This window comes from Sycon ciliatum, chromosome 8 (assembly GCF_964019385.1).
Source record: "Sycon ciliatum chromosome 8, ocSycCili1.1, whole genome shotgun sequence".
Lineage (NCBI taxonomy): Eukaryota > Metazoa > Porifera > Calcarea > Leucosolenida > Sycettidae > Sycon > Sycon ciliatum.
Window position 1 is genome coordinate 18,512,248 of NC_088650.1, and position 18,853 is coordinate 18,531,100.

General features: G+C 45.6%; 1 long non-coding RNA gene across 1 annotated transcript; it reads right to left on the reverse strand.

Moving 5' to 3' along the window:
- Nucleotides 1-395: 395 nt before the first annotated feature.
- LOC135823997 (uncharacterized) lies at nt 396-2,154 on the reverse strand. The gene is made up of 2 exons (XR_010554810.1): nt 1,784-2,154; nt 396-917 (listed from the first exon to the last, which is right to left on the reverse strand). It is a non-coding gene; the product is annotated as an uncharacterized LOC135823997 (long non-coding RNA).
- Nucleotides 2,155-18,853: the final 16,699 nt, after the last annotated feature.

Below are 18,853 nucleotides of genomic sequence, written 5' to 3' on the forward strand. Positions count from 1 at the left end.
CTTGACGGGAAGTACACCCACAACACGTCAATCAGCAACTGGCAACAATTAATCACTGCACCATGGGCAACTGACAGGTACCCGCATGCACAGGACTTGCACGGCCATGCATGTATTTGCTGGCCTTGCAAGAAATCCCTTACACGCAGCAGCAGCAGCAGCAGCACCACCACCACCAACAGCAGCACCAACAGCGGCAGCAGCAGCAGCAGTGTGGACACACCACCCGTCCGGCACCGGCAATGTTCCGTGGCAGATTGCGATGCCGATGCAATTACACGCTATCCACCCACACAAACTGACTCGCTGCCGTTGCAGGATGGGCAGGACATGAAGGATGCAGTGGTGTGCTCCAAGCACTATAGCCAGCTGACCAGCAGCCGTAAGCACCACTGTGGCGATTGCCATGCGCCAATGGAGCTAGAGCCATTGCGGAAGGCTGCAAATTACCAGGTTGTGGCAGCAAAGCTGAAGGATGAGGGCATCACTGTTTCAGAGGACGCCGTCTACTGTACCAAGTGCTACAATGCACACCTGGCCTTGGTTACAGTAGACGGCTACGCAAGCACAGATTACCAATTGAATGCCATTGTTATAGCACAGCGGGGCATACACACGGCTCTAGCAGCAACACTCGTGCTTGCTGGAGAGCAACTGCTCTCAAAGAGTGCAGTTTTGTTGGTCACACTGCACTTCATGCACCACGCTGCCACAGGCTCACACAAACCAGCAAAATGGCTTCTCAGCCAGATAATGGAAGTGTTGGCAGAGCACATTGAAGTTGTATACCCGAATGTGAAAAAACGTGGTATCCTGTTGCTACGGAGAGGGTGCAACACGCAACAGGCCCTTGCATGATGCTCTTTCCGCCCAGCGATGCGCTTCAATGTCACACGACTAGCTTGCCACGGACATACCTGTAGTAAACAACAGGACAGAATCAGAAAATGGAGTTTCGGCAATGGCGGAGCAGGTACACATGATGGTTAGGGCACAGGCTGGTGAAGGCAAATGGGTTGTGTGGCCCAGGTTGCAAGTGTCACAACTGCCAGAACATACCAAGCGCCACCACCTCCAGCAATTGAGCTACGTGTAAGTATGTATGCAAGTACATGTACCGGTATGCATATTTGGATGCGTGTATAATGTCATAATTGTGTTATGCATGTTCACGCAGATTGCAAATAGTCTCAAATCTGCAACTGGTCTGCAAGCATACCTTGTATGTTGTGTGTAACTGTCTGGAAGTGTTCAATTTCACACCGTTGACATCTCTGTGCTTGCTGAGGTTTTGAAATTTTAACTAATGGCTTTGCTGTTTCATGCATGTCCATTTTGGGGTGAGTTATTATTTCCAATGCCAAAGGTCCGGCCTCATTTCTCGGTGTTGACCTGAAGGAGCTGCACGACTTGTTCAACCGCAAGCATGTTAGTGGACAGAAATGCACGTACATGTACATGTATGTATGTACAATTTTAAACCCACACACACACGTAACTACATATTGTATCTTTTTTCCAAGAGCGTTTTGATGGTTTCTGAGAGCTGAGGTATTTCAGAACAGTTCACAAATGCACTACAATAGTTCAGACACCAGAACTGAATACGTTTTATCACTTTGTATACTTTTAATGGCTGCTGGTATACTCGTTTTCCACATGACAACAATATGTATAAAAATTATCGAAATGATATACAAAGTCTTTCAATTAGTGCCATCGGCTTAGCCGTGCTTGTATGCTCAGACTATTTCTATCACAGGGCACACAATTATGTACTTACTGAGGTTTCTAATGACTGCCTCGTGTCCGCGGCTTCTGGCAGCTGCAATTCGTCTACTTCTCGACTCGAGTCGACGAAATTAGAAAAATAGGGAATATACATGTAGTTTCTTCCTAATAAAAGAGGTACATTGAGGTTACGACCTCAAATTCCCACTCGTCATCACAGCAAAGGATAGAACTCATCATTTCCCACTACATTGGTGACTTAGGAACCCAGTGATATGATAGGAGAAGCAAAATCAATTGCCAAAAATTAGGCAAAATTCTCCCTCAACTGCCATGAGCGTCGTCATCTTTCCCTGCATAAAACCTGTATCACCCTTTCCCGCAAATAAAATAAAAATCGGGCAAATCAAGGCTTGGCGCACGGACTGCATATTTGCCATAGCTACCCAGGCCCTTTATCTTGCCGTTTAGACTTGATCTCTTTCTCTCTTTTCTCACTCTTCAATGTAGTCGTCTCGTTCGTCTTGGTCTCTTGTCTCGTCGTCTACTAGTATAATTACCCATATAAAAACCGCTCTGTGAGCGGTTCTGAAAAACCTCTACTGGTGCAGCCCCGTCGTAAAAGTAAGAAATTAGAACTGGCGCATTGTCCTCCCAAATGTGAACTGATCCACCTAAATCGCGATTGACGGGACCCGAACGCACCAGTAGCACGAGGTTCCTACCTGTGGATGCAGCTGGGAACGCTGGTCCATAGCCAAAGCCAAAGCGGCAAAGGTGGGCTTCGGGGTAGATCTAACGGAAACGTGGCTAAATTCGTGTATCCCAGACGAGATCATTAAGATACCGGGTTACGACCTGTTCCGTCGTGACCGGTCCCAGTGCAGCACTACATGGAGCGACTTGGGTGGTGGTGGGGTAGCAGTCTTCTCTTCGTCCGCCCTTTGTGCTATGCGCCGCCGGGATCTAGAGTGCAACAATTCAGAGATGATAACTGTCGAAACAGGAGCTACAATCATTTCCTGTATGTACCGTCCTCCAAGACACGATAGTCTTGCATTCTGCAACTCATTCAGTCCTCTTCACCCCCTCGTTGACAACCGTCCAGTAATTGTCGTGGGAGACTTTAACTCCAAGAACGATGAGTGGAACAACGCAGACCCTACGAACACTGCAGGTAGACACATGCAGTCCGCCTTTGACGACTATGGCTTCACTATGGTCTCCAAGAACCATGGAACGAGGCCAACTAAAGATTCTAATCCGTCCCTAGACCTGATTTTAACTAATATGCCCCATCTTGTCACTTCATGTTACACATCCATGCCCATTGCAGACCACTGTCCTCTATTTTGCGCATATTCTCCACCAGAGAAACGCCACTCTAGAAGTACTGTCAACGCAGCCGCAGTCTCCAGAAAGGTTGACATGCACCTCCTCAGGCAGAAACTGAGCACACTACCATTGACCGAATGCATGCAGGGCACCAACGTGCACATCAGTTTCAGATGCATGGCCTACTCTGCACTGCTGGACCAGGCAATTCAGGCAGCAACGACCATCACACGCCGGAAAAACACCCAGTCGAACCAACCATGGTTCACAAAAAAACTTAAGACGCAACGTCAGCGAACTAACAGCCTCTATGTGCTCCACCGAAAGGAGCCACTCAACGATTCCTTACGAGCTGCATACAAACTCTCGCGCAACCTGTACCACCGGTCATTAAGCATGAACGAACAAATGGGCGATAATCTGTACAAGAGCGAACAGTGGAAGGCAGCATATTCCACCGATCAGAACCTATGTAGCCAAGACGAGAAAAACCAGCTTTAGTGTGGGCAGAAGGCAAGGCCAGAGTTTTCATAATCATAACATGGATTTCAAGTGCACATTTATTCTTACAAGCAATTTTATCCCATAGTAGAATATATCGGTCCTAAGAATGGACTTCGTGTAGCGAAACATGCCAGATAATGATTAGTACAAAGTGTATCGCCTGTAGTAATAACATCTGTCCGTTCTGATGTGACTCTCGTTGCGTCGTAGTGCTGCAGATTCAACTGTTGTGGCCATGTAACTCATTTTGCATAGCCACATGGTAAGCCTATGGGACTATGACCATGATGACCAGCCGGCCTAGCCACATGCACACTGCAGCACAGAAGTACTGCGTTGCATGTACGATGATCTTCCTGCCCCTAGGCCCTGCGCACATGCATGTGATATGCCACACTTGATTTATCGTGTGTACTTCGAAGTATAAAGAAATATCGGAAATAAGAATACTAGTACTAGTAGACAGTCGTTTTTCAAACACCCACGCTATAACCGATACCTACTGTACTTGGACCGTACTTGTTGGGCCGGACGTGCACAGACAGTGTTCCACGCAGCATCCGACAACGACGAGTTACGTTACCATCATGATTGTTACCTGTGCGATGCACTCGCCTTGTGTGTAAGTACGAGGTGATTTGGCTTTTTTAACATGGTTGTAAAATGACGTTTTTCAGTCACTTCTAGACAAGCTACGTCCAAATGAATTGTTGCAAGTGGAAGTGCTATCCTTCATGCCCGGTGTGTCCAAAAATGGGAATGATCCCACTTTGGAAAGTGTCTTGAATCATGTCCTACTTTCATAGTATTCTCAGGATTCAAAATTAATAATTGGTGTGTCATTTTTTAACAAATTTGTAAAATGGCATCACAAACTGGGATATTCGGTCATCAATGTTCTGAAGTTGATAGATATCACTTCAAGGATTGCTAGTGGATGAAAATTAATCTGTCAACAGAGGAGTGAACTGCATTGTATGCTGCGAAAGCCGTGTTTTTGTATTTGTAACTAGTGGCTGTGTTATACAGTGGAATTGCGGGATAGGTAGCATAGCATCGCAGCGATGTTTTCGTGCTCACAGAGTGTATTCCGTGACCTACTGTTCTTCATTACTGTCTTTAGTGATGGCAAGACGGCCTGACGTCGTCCAAAGGCCCTGCGGAAGCAATTCACTGCCCTCCTCGTCCATTCAGGGGCTCATTTTACACATTTTACACAAAATGGCAAAGCACCCACCACTAGTTATACCGACGTGGCAGGGAGAATTAAATTATATGCACCAAATTTTCTGGTCAATGTTGATCTACGATTAGCCCTTTCCCAAAGATGCTCGCCACTTTTTTCGCAACTTTTGGTTGTTTTGGAAGTAATCGCAACTTTCTTCATTTTCACGAACTACTGTACTTCGCAACTTTTCCGCAACCGTGAGCAGAGAAGCGCCTTGGAGGAGACGAAGTGTCCCTGATGCTCCCCTTCAACAAGAAGCGCTGAAACATTGCATCTAATCATCATGACACGTCCCGGTCTTGCGACCATTTGAACCGTCTCTGCCAACCGTGGATGGTTGTGATAAGGCCACTGAGTTTGTTTCCGAACACAGTGTTCCTCCGTCTTGTACCATGCTGTCAACCAACACCATGTTTTCAACAAAACAAGGTTTATCCATGTACAAGTACATGGATAATGTGGCAGCACTGAGCAATGATGCTATGAAGTATTATGATATTATAATTTGGCATATATATGCACAAGAACTCGCTCATTTTGAGTTGCGATATCAGCAACTTTAGAGCATTTTCTGAAAATATGGATGCGATTTCAGCAACTTTCACTTGTTTTGGCATGGTTGCGAAAAGCATAAGTTGCGAAATATTTTGGCATCTTTGGGAAAGGGCTATCTACGATAAACTGGCTTTCATTTGCCACCAACCATGTTTCGATACAGCCATCCGGAGCAGAGAAACAGCCAGAAGAAAAGCAAATTTTACACATTTGTTAAAAAATGCCAAATGTTAAAAAAAAGCCAAATCACCTCGTACAATGTAATAGTTGTGTGTAGGGCTCAAACGGTTTAATAGTCCGATTAACCGGTTGCAGACCGGTTACGAAGAATTAACGGTTGACCGATAAAGATAACGGCTTACGCAGTAACTTTTCAGTCGATTTTTCAAGTATCAGGTCGTTGCAAAGACTAAGTATGCACTTTCGCAGGCTGTCGCACGCGTACGCAAATTCTGGGCTGTCAACTCGGTCATATCTGGTCTCTTCGTGTGAGAGTATGTATGAATGAGCATGCAAGGGAATATACATGTGTGCGTTGTACTGAATAGGGTACATTTTTTGAATAAGTATAGCCAAATATACGGTTAAAAAAGAGTCCGCAGGATTGCCGTGGCTTATAGGTTATAACCGTTAAACCGACCGTTAGCTTAGCAGCTAACCGTTGGGGGTAAATTAAACCGACCGTTAGCTTAGCAGCTAACCGTTGGGGGTAAAACCGTGACCGTTTGAGCCCTAGTTGTGTGCACGCCGTACTGCATCTTCGTACGTGGATCCTGAGTGAGGGCCTGGATGCGTAGCTCTATGTTGCCAGCCGCTTGATCCCTCTCGACAAGCAACCTGGTGTGCGTCCGGATATCCCGGATTGGTGAGGTGGTCAGACGCATCATTGGCAAAGCCATCCAGAGTGATCCTGAAAGTCGTCGGACCGGCCATTGTCATTGAGCAAGCTGTTGGCTGCTTACAGCTTTGTGGAGGCCAGGAATCTGGATTGGAAGCAGCCATCCACGCCATGCGGGAGGCATTCACCAACGACGACGACGTGGAAGGCATACTGTTTGCCGATGCTCAACAGGTCAGCGTACATCCGCAGCATCAGGCATCTCTGCCCAGACTCACAAGAGTTTGCCTCCGCTGTGCTGAACACGTACCGCTCGCCCTCTCGTCTGTTTGTGGGTGGCCAGGTCATCATGTCAAGGCACGACGCAGGGCGATCCTCTTGCGATGCCGATACCGGTATAATGGTTATGCGACAGTTCACAGAATCCGCTTTCACCGTGTGACGTTTCACAGATTCCCAACTCACAGAATGACACTTCACAGAGTGCCAGTCTCACAGAATGCACTATTCACCTACACCCAATTCAACGAAAACCCAGTTCACAGACTGACTTATTCACACTGCACTGAATCACAGACAGCCCATTTCGCCGAGAGTGGACAAAAGTGGGAAAATGCGGCTCGATCCTCGGCAGGACGGGTACGTTTCAGCGTGACCAACAATAATATCCACGCCAGAGGTGACAACGCACACGCGCCAGGTCATACAGAAGCCCTTGATTTACGACTTTTCGATCATTCAAAGTCAATTTTTGAGAATACGGATACGAATACGAATACGACAATGGAGCCTGACTGCATTGGAGTGACGTCGCAGGGCCTGCTCTAGACATTCAACACAGCCCGGTCAGAGTGTACCTGGCGCATGCAGGCCAGCCGGGTCAGATCATCCGGCAGAAAAACAACCAAAAAGCCTTCTCAAAACGCAAGAAAACAGAAAGGGGAATTTATTACCGGAAATCGGAAATTTTAGAGAACAAGGGCTCTAGTACGCTCACGTCCATCCCAGTATCGGAACATGGGCTGTGTTTCGACGCGAAAGCCGATTTCCATGATCATGTCCACCTGCGCTATGGCTGGCCCTTGGATAGGCTGCCGGATACCTGTCCCTGTGGAGAGCGGTTCACTGGGGACCATGCCCAGATATGTAAGCTGTCGGGCTTCATTCACATGCGCCATGATGAGGTCACCAATTTCCTAGCCTCATGCATGAAAGAGATCCACAACGATGTGGAAGTTGAGCCGACACTCCAACCCATCACCGGTGAAGCCTTTCGCTATCGTACTGCCAATGTTGAGCCCGATGCGCGAGCGGACATCCGGGTGCGGGGCTTTTGGAACCATAGCCGCAATGCATTTTTCGATACGAGGGTGTTCTATCCCCACGCAGCGAGCTATCGGTCCCAGCCCATTGCATCTATTTATCGCAAGTTGGAAGGTGCCAAGAAGCGGGAGTATGGCGAAAGAGTTAACCAAGTTGAACATGGCTCGTTCACACCACTGGTCTTCTCCTCTTGCGGCGGAATGGGTCCAGAGGCAGCCATCGTCGTCAAGCGGATTGCTGATGCTCTGGCTTCTAAGCGCAAGGAGAGCTACAGCAAAGTCGTTTGCTGGATGCGCTGCTGCTTGGCTTTCTCTCTTGCTAGGTCTGCGATCCGGTGCGTTCGAGGATCACGCTCCGTTCGCCGCCGTCACATCAACCTTGTGCCTGTCGACCTCGTCCAGGCTGAGGCTCGCCTTGCTACGCATTAGACTGTCTTCACAGCCATTTTAGCTTCCTCCTTATTGGACTGTTTTCACAGCCATTGTAGCTTCCTCCGTATAAGACTGTTTTCACAGCCATTTCAGCTCATTTTCTCTCGGTAGAAAAAAAAAAAAAAAAAAATACCGAGCACCTTACGTAGAAAGTTACGTAGCATAAAAAAAAAAACAAGGTGAACTATCAAAGTCCGCAAACGTAGAAGGTAAACGACATTACGTGAAGAATGCAAAGCAGTTCCATTGGATTCTGATTTAACAATTTGAAAAAAAAGGATTCTGTTTTCTAATTAGTGCTAGTAGCAGGACGAACACGTTCACATGTTAGAGCTGATCGTGCTCGAACCGGTTGACCCTACCCTAGCCGAGTTTCTGTCGCTTGTACTGTAGTGTGTACGGTTGCGCTAGATTTGCAACAGATGGGGTCCGCGAGTCGTAAAATGCCGGTATTTTAGGAATCCATTGTCAGTTTGAGACATTTTTCAGCCGGGTCAGACTGGACCCGGTGTTATCTGTCCAGCCAGGTCGTGCAGTTCCCCAGCCGGGCGCGTGACCCGGCTGACCCGGCTCTCCAGCAGGCCCTGCGTCGAGGGGGAGCAGAAGATCATTCAGAATGGCTACGGCCGGGTATGTGAAAGAAAAATGCGGCGCCGGTGACGTAGTGTACTGGAGCCGTGGAGGTGCGAGCGTAAAGATGAATTGGGATGCAAAGGCAGGTTGAAGACCAATGCCAAATGGCACAATGATCACGGCAACTATGGGCGTGCACAGCCACGCTCCTGAAGCAACTAGAGTCGCAACCGCTACTGTGAGCAAAGCAATAGCGACACGATCGGCGACAACACAAGAATCGACGCACACGATTGCTTCCAAGCTGCCGTAGCAGCGACGTCAATTGAAGCTGCCACTATCCGACTATTTGGAAGGTTATCGAGTGTTTGAAAATGGAGCAGGCCACCACGGAACGAGAGCTTGAGCGGCTTGTGGCAGGAAACTCTGGTCCTTAGGGGAAGAAGAGATATCAGTAATGTGATGAACGGCTGAGGGCTCTGCTACAGTCCGTCGAGCAGCGACCACCAAGAGATTTCCTCCGTGGAGTAGCGCATGATTTGGCGTTCTATGTTGTGTATACAGTATAGTAAATGGCCATGTCACACGTGCATACTCTCATAATTATAAGTATCTAATATTGACTGAGTACGAGGTCAATATGAAAATAAAAGCCGAGTAAAAGACCGAGGCGAAGCCGAGGTCTTTTACGAGGTTTTTATTTCCTATACTGACCAAGTACAAAGTCAATATTAGATTTATCACGACAAACAGTCCGTATTTCAAATTCCAGAACGATAACCTCATGAATCCCGGTTTTATTATTGAACCGTTGCACCACCACCTACTCATGCAGTGACAATGCTGCACTAGGCACCGTTCAACTGCGCAAACCCTAAGCAGTCAAATATAAGCAGTCAATATAGCCCTAAGGAGTGAAATATGCAGGAATATTTGACTGCTTAGGTATGGCAAAAATCTATGTGAGTCAATACGAAGGGAGTGATAATTCTTCATATTTTGCTTTCTTTCAAAACAATGCATTTTTTGTCTAAAGACAAGATCTACGCATGCGCGTCTTATAGCCCGATGATGGGATTTTTCCCTTGACAAACGCCCTGAGGCCCACGGCCACGGCTGTGCCATTTTTTTCCCGAGAGGTTCTTCCGTTCCACCAGTACCATAGTTTCCATAACAACTTTCCCATAACCGTGGTTTTACCCGTGTGTGTGAATCCCCTATTATCGTGGCATTGACTTGCTGGGACAACCGTAGTTGGAGCTTTTTTTGCTGCGAGGTGAAGTTTTCAGTTGGATTTTTCATCGCTTCCCCTGAGTGCACGACTTGGAAACGTCCACCATCGTGTTCAGCGACCTTGAATTACTGGATGTAGACTTGTAATGTTCTCTTCTCGAGTTGTGGGGTCGCTCTTCATCGCACTTTCAACAATATACAATGTCATGTTCGATAGGGACCGGCGGATTCTGCTCGAAAAGGTGGCAGATTCTGCTCGGCAGAACCTTACAAACCTTATGGTGGGCAATTCCTCGAATTCTGCTCCATTTTTTATCCACATACCAAACATGCATGAAACTTACCTGAAAAAGAACCGAATTCTGCCAATTTTTCTGCCGGCAGAATCCGCCGGACCCTAATGTTCGACTACTTTTGCAAGGCGATTATGTAGACCCACATGTAAGTGATGGGGTTGCCGTAGCGGCTGCTGCTTCCACCATAATTATGAATGCTATTTCATTTTTGGCCGCAGACAGATGGAACATGCTTCCACCTGGATGTCGTCAAGCTAAGCCCCTTTCTGCATTTGTCACAAGCACCAAGTCATTCCTAGGGTTCCCAGTAAAAAGGCAACGCCTGTTGGGAGTTCCCTAGTAAAATAATATATTCTACTACTAACTCGGAGGGAGTTGTGGTTGCTCGTGAGAGTGCTCAATACACCAAGGTGCAGAGCCTAGTACACACACTTGAGAGGGACGAAAAGCGTTTCTTCTGTAACTCTGAGTTTCACGGTTTTAACCGATCATCAGACAGCAACTCAGAGTTACAGAAGAAACGCTTTTCGTCCCTCTCAAGTGTGTAGTCTACTACTACATGATTGTGCTATAATTATGAGGTAGCGATCTTCCCAGCGTTAAAAATAATAGTCTATTGAGGTTGTCTCCACTGCATGTAGAACTCAAATAAAAAAGCCTACGCCTACGGTGTGAACTTCGACCAACAGCAAGTAAGCATGGTGGTCGTCAGTTATTTATTTTGTTATATTTGGCGCGCTCTCTCTCTCTCTCTCTTTCTCTTTCACACGCGCCAGCAGACACCATGGACACAGACACATGCATGTACACAGACACACACGCATTCGGTGTACCTATTTAGAAAAGCGATCCTGTCAGCTTTTCTATTATTGTGTTCACATGGCAGAAAAAACGACACCGCTATGCTACGTAAGTTTCTACGTAAGGTGCTCGGTACTTCACTTAGGCTACGTAAGTTTCTACGTAAGGTGCTCGGTATTAGATCTACCAACGCGTGGTAGCCGCATGCTGTGCACGTGCACGGCAGACATTGTGTTGCATGCAGTGCAGTCCGTTTTCGGATATGCATGCGCGAGGAACTTCCTTCTTTGGAACTGCTTCTTGCATGAGCTGTTTCGGATATTTCGTGTCCTGGCTTATTTCGCTTCGGCTCTGCTGAGACCTCTTTTCACGGAATATTACTCAATGACAGGTGAGTTGACCAGTTCCCTTTGATTCATTTGCTTGTGTTGACTCTTTCATTTACGAAAAGTGGGCTGATTTTAGGTGGAATACAATAAAATTAATAATGGAAAAGCTGACAGGATCTCGTTTCTATACTATTAACTTTTCTGCTGTCGAGGCCTCCTTTTACGGGATACTCAATGACAGGTGATCTCTGAATTGACCAGCTTCCTTCGATTCATTTGCTTATGCTCACCCTTTCATTTACGGAAACGTGTGCTGTTGTTATTCGGATTTAGATCCATTCGTATCTCTTTGCCCTTGCCAACAGTGTGCGAAGAACGCGAGTTCACCTTCTTGACGGTAAGGCTTATGTTGCTGCTGAGGCTTAGATGTGTTGTCGAAATACTCATGTTCATTGTACATTGGTAGTACGTTACAAGTAAGGCACTGGTCATGATTACTTCCGGCATTCCGTGCTCCGATCATAGGGTAGAATCTGAATCAGTGGCATAGCATCGTTGGCAGTTCCCAATCTGGAGGGAAAGGTTCAAGGACGCATTGGCCGAGTATTAGTATGCAAATTAAATTCGCATATCAGGGAAAATCTCCATTATGGAGAGGTTCATGCATTCAGTGACTTGTTTGCTTCATACGAAACAAGCCAATGGGTGCAGTCTCGTGAAAATCTCGTACGATCGGATTTGTTTACTCGAGTCTGGGCTGTTTGATTTGTGAGTAGCGCCGAGATTGCACTGCCCCAAATAAAGTTGCGTGCCGGTAGAGCAAGAATTACGATCTGCAATCTGTTTGTAGTACCTGCAAGAATGTGCTGTACATGTATCGTATTTTCTCTGTTGTTGTTTCAGTTGCCGTCATGATGTTGCTAAAGAAAGGTTCAGTGACTCATTTCTTTCATAAAAGACTAGTCAATGGTTTGGTCTGGCTTCGAATCTTTCGCTGTAGAAGAAATCTATTCGTGTCTCTATTGGAGAAATAATTGTATTCACTCGTTATATATAGGGTTAAGACAAACTCACAGAGCAAATGCCATCGGTCCCTTGATGTTCGTCCTAAAGAGGTTTGACTGGATATCATTCATACTCCCCCAAAGTCGTGTAACATATTATTATTATGGAGTGCCTTGTTTATCTCTCAGTACCTCCAACCATATATCCTTGCCCCTTACATTGTATATCCTCAGGATCAGTGTAGTTGTTGGAACGAGGTGTCGAACTCAGCAATGTATATGTTTACATTTTAATACATGTTTATTGTTCCCACTTTGCTGTGTTGTTTTAGACAATCGTGGACTTGTAACACTTTGAAGTCATTGAACTGCTTCCAAAAGTTTTATCGACATCAACAGGATTACGATTTCACTACAATATGATGCTGGATGACCTTATCACGACAACCCATGACTACAATTATAAACACAGAATCAACAAAAACATCTGCGGCACGCACCTTGTTACAATTCTCAAGTAAATCTGATTTAGGGTGTGGACACCTGAATTTTCTGAAAGACAAGACAATTTATGACAGAGTCATGAAATTCTGCAACATCCACAGAATGACCTGCGTATAAAAAAGTATCACCGCCACGACCCATATGATTCCCCTGCGGAAGAACATGAATACATGTATGCAAGACTAGTTCCATTTTCTGCAAGAAAAGGCTTGCACATCAATGCGTAATTGCGTATACTACGGTATTGAATTTGATATGATACACGTACATACATGTAGGGGCTCCCGTAAGAAGACCAGAGGTCTGTGGGAAACACCCTAGTAAAATAAAATAATAATAACATGTAGAGGCACTACATGTAGGCCATCATTTATTTGGGCATTCCATTGGTGACACAATTATATCCTTTAGCCAAAAAAACAAAAGAAATTATAGCAATAAAAACTGCTTTATGGCAGTTTTCTAAAAAAAGTTATTGTGTTCTAGTCCATGGACCCCGTCTAAAAAGTAAAAAATTAACGAAATGTGATAGCCGAAAATTACAATTTCACACAAAACCTCACAATAATCACACACAGAATGCGAGACGACCTTTTCCCCTCGTGGTCCTCTTTCATATGCATGTACTTGTACAAGTACAAGTGTCGGAATAAACAAGTGTTGAAAGTGTCGTGATTATTGTGAGGTTTTGTGTGAAATTGTAATTTTCGGCTATCACATTTCGTTAATTTTTTACTTTTTAGACGGGGTCCATGGACTAGAACACAATAACTTTTTTTAGAAAACTGCCATAAAGCAGTTTTTATTGCTATAATTCTTTGTGGTCCATTTTTCGCAACACACGGCCCACGGGACAAGTGCTCGTGTTATTTTCCGCTACTGCACTCTGTAGTCTCTACAGTACAGACGTCAGAATCTGCATGGTGGCTCGGCAATGGCCGCTGCGGCACTGACTTTACTGCAGTGTAATAACACCACGCTGGCAATACAGTGTTTGAAGAAACAAAGCTCGTGTTAGCTGCGTTTTCATCTGAAGCAAAGCCGGAGTGACAAAGTCTAAAGATGAAGATTGCAGTCGTCCCTTCACCATTCCTTACTTCGTTTTCGACGCGGAGCAATTTCTTCAACGCTTTCCGTAACCGTGTCGGGTTGGTGATGAGTAGAGCGACCACCCTTACCACCCTTACTGGCCTTTGTTTGGTAACTTTACGAGTGCTACAGTCAGTGTACAGTACTATCTATGTTGAGGTCCGGAGTTGGTGCATCTATTCCAGCGTTTGTCGCGAGTAGCACGAGTGTACATGGCTCAAGTCTGCTCACGGTCGGCACGTCGTGGAGCGTATCAGTAACCAGCTGTAACTGTAAGTACTATGTACACATCATGGTACATGTACATGTAGATAGACAAACCGGCTTTGGTTCTTTGCTTCTCTCTCCCAGTCCCAGTCTCCTTCAACAGTTCACTGTACTACCGCCAATGTCTTTCTCGGTAAACCGTACTCGTACCTGATGAATTTTCATTACAATGTAGAAGTGTGTTGTTTTCCTTTGCCATTGGGGCACTCCGCCGCACTCGGACGTATTGCAGGATTATACGTGCAATACGTCCGAGTGCGGCGGAGTGCCCCAATGGCAAAGGAAAACAACACACTTCTACATTGTAATGAAAATTCATCAGGTACGAGTACGGTTTACCGAGAAAGACAAGCAAGTAGCAAGCTAGCGTTCTCACCGACGCAGTTTCAAGTTCAGAGTGACTTCCGTTTTCTGTGCGTTTTCAAGACATGGTAAGCATTCCGGTTTCTGACACAACGATCGATTTGTAGGCCTTGACAGATTATGCTAGCATAATTTTTCGCATAATTCCTACCAAAATCGAATAATCGCATAATTCGAGGCAAATTGCATAAATTGGAATAATCCGCCTGTCCGCATCAAATTCCATACAGTTGTACATGTTCTACAAGTACAAGTACAAGTAGATCATACTAGATGCACCAGGAAGTCGTAGGTTTACGACTCCTTTGATAACATGTCCCATCCACTAGTGACGGTCGTAGCTTGGTCGGACGGTGCGTTGACCCCGACGAACTTTTGCTACTACAGTACAACGCCCTCTACAAAAAAATTCCCCTGTTATTTTGCATGCACAGAACCATCATATACACTGTACCAGTACATTAGTAGCATACATGTATGTGAGCATAATGGGGCATAATTTGATAAGTTTTAGCATAAAAATAGCATAATTCTGCAATTTTTTCAGCAATGCGAAAGGCATAATTTCACGAAAATATTAGCATAATCTGTCAAGGCCTATCGATTTGTGACATAAGTCTACAGTGCATTTCAAAACTATAGACGCGTAGGGTTTTTGAAATATTTCAAATTTGGCTGGAACTTTTTGAGAATAGTTTTCGGAATATTGCTCAGTATCGCTCCACAATTACTCTCATAATTATAGTTTCTAAACGATTGGATAACAGACGCCCAATTTGGAAAAAATTATGCACAAAGTGATCACAGATTTTATGTGGTATAGATGCTGGCATAACGGTTTTTGCCTAGGTACGCGTCTATAGTTTTGAAATGGACTGTAGTTGGAATCTTACCGTTTCGTTCTCCCGCTAAACAGAGCTTTCTATCGTCGAAACGATATAAAACCGACGATAGTTTGGGTGTTGGGTGCGAGTACCGTTGGATTTAGCGGGAACGGTAAAATTCTAACCATGTCTATTATTATTAATGCGATAAATAGTATAAGCGAAGCGGACATTACGAAATGATCAATGAGAATACATGTATGTTAAAATTGATGTTCCTAATCAATTTTCTTGAGACTATCATCAGGGAAAAATCGTCTCACAATAGAAGCTATGCGGAGACAAACACTACTTATACGTCTATAGGATAGTGGGAAGTATACAAGGTGAGGTGTGAAAACACAATCCTAATCTATGCATTCAGAAAGCAAATGTCTCTCCCACTTAAGTTTTTTTCACACCTCGCCTTGTATTCTTCCCACTATCCTATAGACGTATAAGTAGTTTGTTTCTCCGCATAGCTTCTATTGTGAGACGATTTCCCCTGATGATAGTCTCAAGAAAATCGATTAGGAACATCAATTCTAACATACATGTATTCTCATTCATCATTTCGTAATGTCCGCTTTGCTTATACTATTTATCGCATTAATAAAGTTATTGTCTCCTCGTTGCCTATTCATGTTGTATTATATTGGACGGTGACTTTATCCAGGCATGTGCAAGAGTGTTCGACTGTGTCTGCGGCCGCGACTTTCGCCATCAGAATCACTTATCCTTATCCCGACACAAGGATGATTGCATCGCCTAACAGCTGTCATCGTGGCGATGGGCTTTCCAAAGGTCCAGAGGTATGTGTGTGTTTCTTTCTGGTTGCTGCTGTTCTTCTCTACAATGGAGTTAAAGCTGCTCAACTGAACTAGACCCGACCACTGAGAATGGCCGTGACTAATGTCCATAGTATGCAGCCGGTGTGCAGTCTCCTCCTATTGTAGTCCAGGTGTACTTCACGCCATCTGTTCTGGATGCGGTGTCTCTTGCTACCCTCTACACGGCCACATCTAGCGAGAAGTCTGTGTGCTGCTGAAGGACTCTATGCAACACCGGCGCCCCGGCTCAGCACAACACTATGAACAGAACATACACGTATGCCATGTCTGCTCTGCACACCTCTGGCATTTATAAGGAGAAACGTCGCAATGTCCTTAACACGCATGCTAGTTGTCATGGAGATATGGAGAAAAGTAAGTGCATTTCAAATAATAATAATTAATTGTGATTGTACCCTGACTTTAGTGTGTACCTCATGATCAGTGATGGCATTCATATGAACAGCTCCAGCACACCGAGCCTGACCCTGACCCTGAGGGAGTCGTCACATACCACTCCCTGGTCTGAACACATTTTGAGGAGGAACTCTCTACATGTATCTCTCTATCTTCCTCTCTCTCTATCTTCCTCTCTCTCTCTTCCTCTCTCTCTCTCTCTCTCTCTCTCTCTCTCTCTCTCTCTCTCTCTCTCTCTCTCTCTCTCTCTCTCTCTCTCTCTCTCTCTCTCTCTCTCTCTCTCTCTCTCTCTCTCTCTCTCTCTCTCTCTCTCTCTCTCTCTCTCTCTCTGTCTGTCTGTCTGTCTGTCTGTCTGTCTGTCTGTCTGTCTGTCTGTCTGTCTGTCTGTCTGTCTGTCTGTCTTGTCACTCACTCACTCACTGTTTCCCCACATGTACAGTACAAAGAGTCCACAAGCAAGACTTTTGCAGTACGCAACTGTGATTTTGAAGAAGGGCTGAGGCTTCCTGCAGCTTCATCTGTGAAAAGAATTCGGGTGGACACACCCATTCCCATAGCGCTGCACATCACATCCGAACCAGTTCCGTTATTTTTACAACGTTTCGGCACTTGGCCATCGTCAGGTAATAACAATGAATTAACAAGGTAATAACAATTCATTGTTATTACCTGACGATGGCCAAGTGCCGAAACGTTGTAAAAATAACGGAACTGGTTCGGATGTGATGTGCAGCGCTATGGGAATGGGTGTGTCCACCCGAATTCTTTTCGCAACTGTGATTATGGGTCAATATGCCAGTCAACCCACACAGCGAGCTGCCTTCATTGTGCAACTTCCTTCAGAAGTAACAGTTACCTGCATCCCGCAACACAATCCTTTCGGATGCATGGTTCATTTACACGGTACTCGGAGCAAAACGTGCAAGTTGTACACCGAAACGGAAGAAAACCAAAACGCTGGCCAAGGTGGAAGAATTTGAAAACGGAAATGTTCTGCCGGGTGAATTTGGGTGTGTAAACAGTCTAAACGGTCTGCTGGCCTCGTTTCCCGTCACTTTTGTTCCGTTTTCGGCCGTTCACACGGATCCGACAATCAAAAAATTGTTTTTTACAATTTTCGTCATGTGACGAGTTCTGTCGTGTGGCCTGTTTTCAAATATTCCTTGGGTGTGATTGGTGCTTCCGCGGCAACACTTGGCACATGTCGAACTTTTGTGGATCCTTTGCTCCCGTGTAGACGCGTGAAAACGATACAAACCGAGACCAGCTTGGATCAGTTTTGATCGTGTAAATGCACGAAAACGAAAAAAGAAATGCGGGACTGAAAACGGAAAACTGGCCGTGCGTTGTCGTGTAAACGCAGCCTGAGCCACCTTTTTCGGACCAATTTTTAAGTTTCGAATCTCGCGGCACTGTACCACAAAATCACGAAAAATCACCAAATACGGGAGCTCTCCAGACTCCAGAGCCAGCGCTTATCTTTTTCTGAATGGACTGTAGACTACCTTGCAAAAATGCAGCAAATTGAGCTTTGTAACTTGATTCTATTGTCTGTGCCTCACAGGAAGATTGGCGGGGGTTAGTGACAGATCGCGAGCGCTTTGACATTAAATTTCTCATCATACGATACTCCCGAAGAAGTGCTGCTATAACGTTCAATCTCCATCGGTACTAGTTTCCACCAAAACATGTTGGTAGAACCAGAGGGACACACCCTAGTGTGGTCAGCTCCATTAATGCATTGTACCACTGTGGTCCATGCAGCCGGACTTTTAAGGCGATGTCATTAGCTGCGACTGTGCACCCTCCGAGACCGCCGCCATTACCTTGGCCTGTGTTTCTTCAACCTGGTGAAAGCGTTTGACTCAGTTTGGCATAGGGGGGTTACTAGCCAAGCGGCATGCTTATGGGGTCACCGGACGCCTGCAGTCGTGGCTCACCTCCTATCTCAACAATATGACTCAATCAGTCAAACTTGGTCCAGTCCTCTCGGATTCTATCCCTATTTGCTCTGGTGTACTGCAAGGGTCCACTCTAGGACCGTTACTTTTCCTGGCCTTCGTCAACGACCTCCCTGTCCTCAACGCTGGCGTGTCTCTGTTTGCAGACGACACTTGTATGCTGCGCAGTAGTCCCTCTGTTTCCCGTCTTATATTAGATCTCCAAGCGGGTATCACGGATATCACCTCGTGGATGGCATTGTGGAAGCCAAAACCTAACGTCGGGAAGACCAAGGTAATGATCATTCCCCCTCTGTCTACTACTCTCTACTACCCTCTCCCTCCCCTAGTATTCCATTTCTCCACCACTCCCATAGAATATGTAGATCATCACAGGCA